We start from the raw sequence: 7,081 nt of genomic DNA, 5'->3' as shown, positions 1-7,081 counted from the left end.
GTACGCTGGATTAGGGGCGTTAAGGGAATAGTACAGTCCGAGTCATTCCGATTAGCGCAATCGTAAATTTGACATCTTTCAGCTGACTAAATAATTGCATACCTTTTACCCAGATCCATATGGCATGCATGTACATAGGTATGTACACTAGGCGACAAATGAAAGTGTACACCTTGTTCTAATATAATATTCGCAATTTTTTGCATGCGAAAATTTTTGGCATTAATTAGTTATGAAAATGTAGTTCATTCCATAATAATATAAACCATAATATACATCAAAGTTTCACAATTTATATAAAGTTAACAAAAATTAAAAAAAAATAGCTTTTTATATTAGATATATTAGAATAAGGTGTACACTTTCATTTGTCGCCTAGTGTATATGAATTTGCATTTAATTGCATTGTTGAGAGAATGTTACATACATACATGTGTACATATGTGAAAATCCACTCTATATGCCAAAGTAAATAAATATTTGCAAAGCTGAAATTTCGTAGCAAGGTCGACATGCCTTATAAGGTTCGAATTTTTGCATTTAACATTCAGTCTATTAACAACTCATTAAGCAGCATGTATTGCCTTAGATTTGGGTTTTCAATTTTCGTTATCCTTATTTTGGCTACGAGTGCCTACGCATTAGGCGTAACAATACCAGGGACATACTGGTGTGGTCCTGGTAATAACACTAAAACGTACGATAACGTGGGTATACAGCCTAAGACGGATACATGTTGTCGCGCTCACGACCACTGTCCAGAGAGAATCGAACGAGGGCAAACTTTACACGGATTGCAAAACGATGGCATGTTTCCAATGTAAGTTAGCCTCAATGGATCGCATTAGCATATGTACATACATACATAAATACATATGTACATTAGATTGCATGACCAAAAAAAGTTGCGGTTTTCTGCCGGGACTATGAAACTTATTATATTTTAAGACATTCAGCAAAATATTTCGGAAAAATATTAAGATTTAAGCGAGCTGGACCTATTTGAAAATACCTCCAAAAATGGAATTTTTTTATGAATAAAAATAGTTTCTTAAAGTACTGTTTGAAACAAGTCCTCTCAGAAGACAAAACAGATTAGGCTTAAAAAATCTGCATAAAAATATTTTCAACGGAATCGTAAGAATGAGATTTTTAATGCTGTTTTGTTCTACTTGTTTTCAAAGATTGATTTACGAAAAACTTAAATAACTGGGCTAAAACTATTCTGATTTAGACTTATGGGATCTCGGTAGAAAGGTATTTTCTCACTATTTTTTTATGTGCAAAAAAAGTCATTCGTGTCCCAATTTTTTTTTTTTTCAAAGATGAAAGATGTGTTCGTAATCTTAATTCAACTTTGAATGATGTTCGTTCATCCTACCTTTCTCTTTCATCCTTTAAGTGAGCTTATTAGCAAATAAATAAAAGTCTAAATCGGAAGAGCTTAGGATCAGTTATTCAAGTTTTCCTTATAGCAATCTTTGAAAAAAGTTAAAAAAAACCGCATGAAAAATCTCATTATTACAATTCCGTTAAAATTTTAATTTTTTTTTTTTAATATTTTTTATGCAAATTTTTTAAGCTTAAACCGTTTTGTTATTTGAGGGGATTTTTTCAAAAGACATCTTTAAGAAACTATTTTTATTCACAAAAAACTCCATTTTTGGAGGTATATTCAAATCGGCCCAGCTCGCTTAAATCTTTATATTTTTTCGAAATATTTTTTGGCGGACGTCTTAAAATATAATAGATTTTATAACTCCAATGAAAAACAGTACCGATTTTTTATGTTTTTTTTTGTATGGGGTGTGACGCAGTCTAATGTACATGGGTATTAAAGAACATTTCACAAACATCAAATTTTTCAGTTTTCCGTGCGATTGTGAGGAAGATTTTTTAAAATGTTTGCAAGCCGCCAACGAACTGATTTCAGATGTACTTTGGCGCACAAAAGAAGTGTTACGCTTACCGTTATCCGATTGCAAAATGCAGGCAGGAGCAAAAGATATGTCCACGGTGCATCGAATATGAAGAAGATAACAGCCAGCAGGAAATATGGCAGTTCTACGATAGTCCATGTTATCAGGATTCACAGAACTAAGGTGGCATCCATCTCGATATCGTTAATCCGCCCTCAGTGAATTGACAGCATCACTGTTTGTATGACGTCACACTTGTGAAACTTGTTTACGTTGTTCTTGCAAAATTGTTTCCTCTTCTTCTATTCTTGTTCGCGTTTTGGCATTTCTCTCTCGTAAATGCACCAGTGTGACGTCACACAAAAATTATTCTCTAAAATCCACTCTGATGGTCGCAATCTTGTATTTTATTATTCTTGCCCTCTTTATCATTAAAGGCGCTAGGCCTTGAGGGAAATTAATATTCAGGGATATCACTGGATCCATTATAGTCAGAATTTTCGTGACATCTACTGAATCCGAATAACTACGAAACTAGCATAAAGTTTGAATGCATATTTTCCAGTGTTCGCATCAAGAAAGCTAAGCTGCCTTAGTTTAAGAACTTTTTATTCACTTTATTATTTTCAATTCGTTCTCTTCGCATTAATAAAACTTTAAATTTTCACAAAAAATGTTCGTGATTTAGTTTTTAATAGGTTTGTTCAATATCAAAACATTGTTACTTGTTTTTACTGGAGCTAGCAAGTTTTTACTGGAAAAGCGTTTAATAACCCAAAAAACTTGCAAGAGAAAGCCAAAACGAGAGCGTAAAAACATGAGAGAGCTGCAAATTCTTTCTTGTAAAAGTTGTACCAGCAGGAACTCGCAGGTGTCAAAAAGTAAGATTATGTCTCAAATTCAAAAGTAAACAAAGTGTTTAAGAGGATGATTTGATGAAATATAAGTAATTAGTGAAATGAAAATATGGATGAACAATTTAAATCTAATGTATATTTTATTATCTTTATGACGATGGGAAATAGTCCCAATCAAAAAGAAAATTGCGCGGCAAAACTTAACCTTCTGAAAGTGTCAAAAAGGCGTATGTTGCAAGTTTTTACTAGTTTTGCTTTCAATAACTTTTTGTGATAATATTTTCTTCCTCTCAATTTTACTCTCTATATTTCTTGTACGTTCTCGCTGCAAGTACTTACTGGAAAAGTTATTGAATGCACCTAATGACACTTGCTTATTTTAATTTATATCCTGTCCACTATTGCATGTACCGGCAAAAATAGGTGTGTACTCGTAATGAGCGGACAAAATTAAGCAGCAGAATAAATTCAGAGAATCAGCAGCATTCGCTCTCAAAGAGACAAAATATCCACAGAAGTGCGAAAAAGCGAAACAGCAGATCACTGCCGAAGTTGCCACTGGTGGTTCATGGTGGGCAATTTATTTTCTGCTTGATACATTTGCCCCGATTTGGCATTTTATACAATTGAATACTTTTGGATAAGAAGCCCCTTTTTAAAACATAATTTAATTATACCGGAGTGAATAAGTTATTTTCTCAAATTTATTTGTGATAACATTTGATGACGCATTCAAAAATAAGAGAATCTCTTCCAAACAACCATCATTGATCCAAAAACAAAAAAAAACTTAATAGATATAGCCAAGGCGAATCTATACAAGGTAGTGTTACCGGCGAATAAGATTTTCGCTGCAGGCGTACAGATTGTCAAAATGATGTGTTTGTTGTAATATGAATTCGCCTTTGTCATAACAAACACATAAAAAAATCTGAAAGTCCGGTACATAAATAATATGAATTCGAGGCCGTATTAAAGAAAAGTCGCCTAACTGCGACAATTTGTATGCGATTGCAATGAATGAGTTATCAGTTTATTTAAAAATAGATTTAATTCTAGATAGTGCTACATATTTTGAAATTGTGGAAATTATCGATGGTAAAAATTTAGAAAATTAAGAGAAATATGATTTTTTTTTCATTTTACCCGATAAAAAGTCCCAACAAGCCAAGTGCGACAATAGATTATTATATACAATTTTAAAGGCCTATATATGCTCTTCTCAGATCATTTTCGATCTTTGAAATCGAATGAAAAATAGTCATTCAAAAACTCATAAATCTACAAAATCTAATTTTCTGACCGAAATCGACAGGTCGTGACCTCTAAATGACCTTTAAAAAATCTATAAAAATACGCAATAATATTAAAAACTATTTTATTTCTAAGGTGAGGAATTTAGAACTGGTTCGAAACTATCGAAAAAGGGATGCAGCCGGTGGCTATTTTACTTTACATAGATACGTGCTTGGCGGATTTTTCTTTGAATTACGCTTCCATTCTGCACTTCGCAGATGCTTTTTCATAGCTTGGTAATACAAAAAAAAATAAAAAATTTGTGTTAACATTTTAACATCTTGGGGTCTTTTGGAATCTAACCAATAACGGAAAGCACTTTGGCAAACTCAGCTACAGCCACAGGTATGTAAACGTACATTTCTTACAACCATTGTTGTTTGTATGCAAAAGAGATTTACATATCGCCAACCAGTACTGGAGCGAAACGTACTAGAAGCGCACCAGTTCATAACTAAAGATTTTCCCACAGGGTTATAATGTACCCTTGTACGGGTAAGGTGAAAAGTAGGATACGAGGCGCAAATTTAGCTGGCAAGTTTGGCGTTAGTTTGCTTCCTCTGCCCTCTCTGCTAGCATGTAGTCAAGAATCTAAAAATAGAAAAAATAAAATAAAAAAAGTTCTTTTATACCGTGCATATCTTACAGATACGAAGTATAAGAATTCTTGCGGCACAACAATAACCGCATGACAGCTGGAAAATGACTTTATGGCACTTCACTCCTTTTTACTTTGCTTGGTACGAGCTGCGGCCCATTTTCTAGCCCCTCCACTGCCGCTTCTGGCCTAAACAATTGTTACCACCGCAAACTTTATTTTGGCGTTATTTTTTTGAGCTGTTTTTTGCTTGTTTGCCCTTTGGCAAATCAAAGAAGTTTTCGATAATGAAATCGAATTTTGTTGGCCGTTTGTTTTGACTTTCGACTCTTTGGGCGTTTTACGTTCGACGTGCTTACAAAGAAGTAATATTTTCCTACATTTTCTTCTTCAATAGTTATCCTTTGACTTTATAGGAATGTACGTATAGTGTGTACATATGTACATATATGTATATACATACTTCCATTTATTTAATTTATCGCTACTTTGCATGCGATTATGTCACATAAATCAGTGGCAGTCAAGCTTTACGCCCCGTTGTGCACGTTTTTGATTAATGCAAAAAATTAAATTTTTATTTTATCTGCAAAACTTTGCTGGCGGCACCTTGAAAGAGTTCTACAGCACGTTACATTCTACGTATGCCAGCGTATGCATTATACATTGGTTTTTTAAATAGAGCGTCTCCCATTACTAAAATTTTAATCAATTTTCCTAATGACATTTGTGGTCGCAATATGCGTTTTGCATATACATACTAATTAGAAATCGAATAAATATATGCATGTTCTCAGATACGCATTAGATTATGTGCACGAAAATAGGAGCATCCAACTTTCGACCCCCATGGAGTAGTCACATTTCCGCGAGCGCGAAGGAATAATTGGCACGAAGAGGAGCTCCGTGCCGCTGAAGAAAAATAGACGACGGCTAGAAGTCAACGCTGGGAGCGGGCGCAGTGCGAGCTATGTGTGAAAAACATAGGGAACTGAAGAGGAAAGCGAGTCATATTTTTCGTAAGGAAAAAGAGAGAAGAAAAAATACTTCGGTGCAAAAGAGCTAAAGACCCCGACTGGAACAGCCCCCTTAAAACCATGTGAAAGGTCAGCGACTTGCGGAAGATTTCAATACCAATGCAAATTCCTGTAAGAACGAACACAATGTTCTAAATACCGATGTCTAGAGTGTGCTAGATTATGGAAGAAATAATTCTCCAATTCGCTAAATACCACTGAACCCCGTAGAGAAGCCTAATAAGAGCACGTGATCAAGGATCAGGGAGTCGATATACCACCTCATGACTATGACGAGATACAAATGGCAATTTTACGGGTGCAAATAATAAAGACGCTGGAACTTAAGTTATACTGCTCCTTTCGCAGTCGACGAAGCTACAGACTCGTCAGAACACCGCAATCCGGACAGCAACGAGATGACTTCTGATATCTTCCGAACCAGCTGCATAGCGAGGCCTCAACGTTCTCAGTGAGGCACCACTACTTAAATCACAACAAGTAGTTTCTGCTTTTTTCTATCTGTCAGTGTCCTCTTGAATAATACACTCATCGAGTTAAGACATATACTAGGTAAGCTAATAGCAAGATCTTCACCATAATATGATCCCAAGCGCCCACATTAACGGGAATAGAATACCCAAGTGAGAAAAGCCACTCAAGAAAAAGTCCAGTTGTCAATTCTCCGCCGTGTAGACCTTTTTCTTACTATTTATATCGCCCGCTGTGAGGGGATGTCTCTATTTATTTACGCTTCGTAGTTATAGACTTGGTGCAGAAGCATGGAAAACGACCACATCCGATGAAGCGGGTCTGGGAGTAAGATTTTGCGGCATTAGCGACGGCGAGCCAATGGAACGATGAGATAAATGAGCTTTACAATGACATGGGCATAGTTACGGGGACCATTCCTCCTTTGTTTTAAAGGACAGTCCCTTATTTTAACCCCCTGTCCTTTATTATTTTTTTTAAAATAAAGGACGCCTTTTGTCCTTTATTTCTTAAACTGTTCTTTAAATTGGCTACGCATTTTTCAGAGGTAAATTTTTAAACGCAGAATATGAAAAATAAAAATGTCCTATAAAATATAATGAAAACTTTCGCCAGTTTGTTTCGCACCCCACTTAAGGGCTTCTATTTAATCGGTAATCTTTGTACAATCTATAAAGCACAGGTTATACAATTAAATAATTTAATTACCTGGTAAATATTTGATTTAAATTACGATACGGGTAAGGTACTTTTATCGTACAAGTTGTATTTATGTACGTATTCCCAAATCATTTTGAAAAAAATGTCTTTTATTTTGCGATGGTTAATATGGTCACCGTAGGCATAGTGGAACGAATTAAAATACAGCGGCTCTGTTGGTTTGGCCATATGGACACTGTCGGG

At 35.2% G+C, this 7,081-nt stretch overlaps 1 pseudogene; it reads left to right on the top strand.

The window, feature by feature from the left end:
* The first annotated feature begins 535 nt into the window (after positions 1 to 535).
* LOC108381163 (phospholipase A2-like) lies at positions 536 to 2,293 on the top strand (annotated as a pseudogene).
* Positions 2,294 to 7,081: the final 4,788 nt, after the last annotated feature.

This window comes from Rhagoletis zephyria, unplaced genomic scaffold, assembly GCF_001687245.7.
Source record: "Rhagoletis zephyria isolate East Lansing unplaced genomic scaffold, Rhagoletis_zephyria_1.1 Rzeph_scaffold_21635, whole genome shotgun sequence".
Taxonomy (NCBI): domain Eukaryota; kingdom Metazoa; phylum Arthropoda; class Insecta; order Diptera; family Tephritidae; genus Rhagoletis; species Rhagoletis zephyria.
The sequence above is the reverse complement of the archived record's forward strand: the minus strand, read 5'-3'. Positions and strand labels throughout refer to the sequence as shown.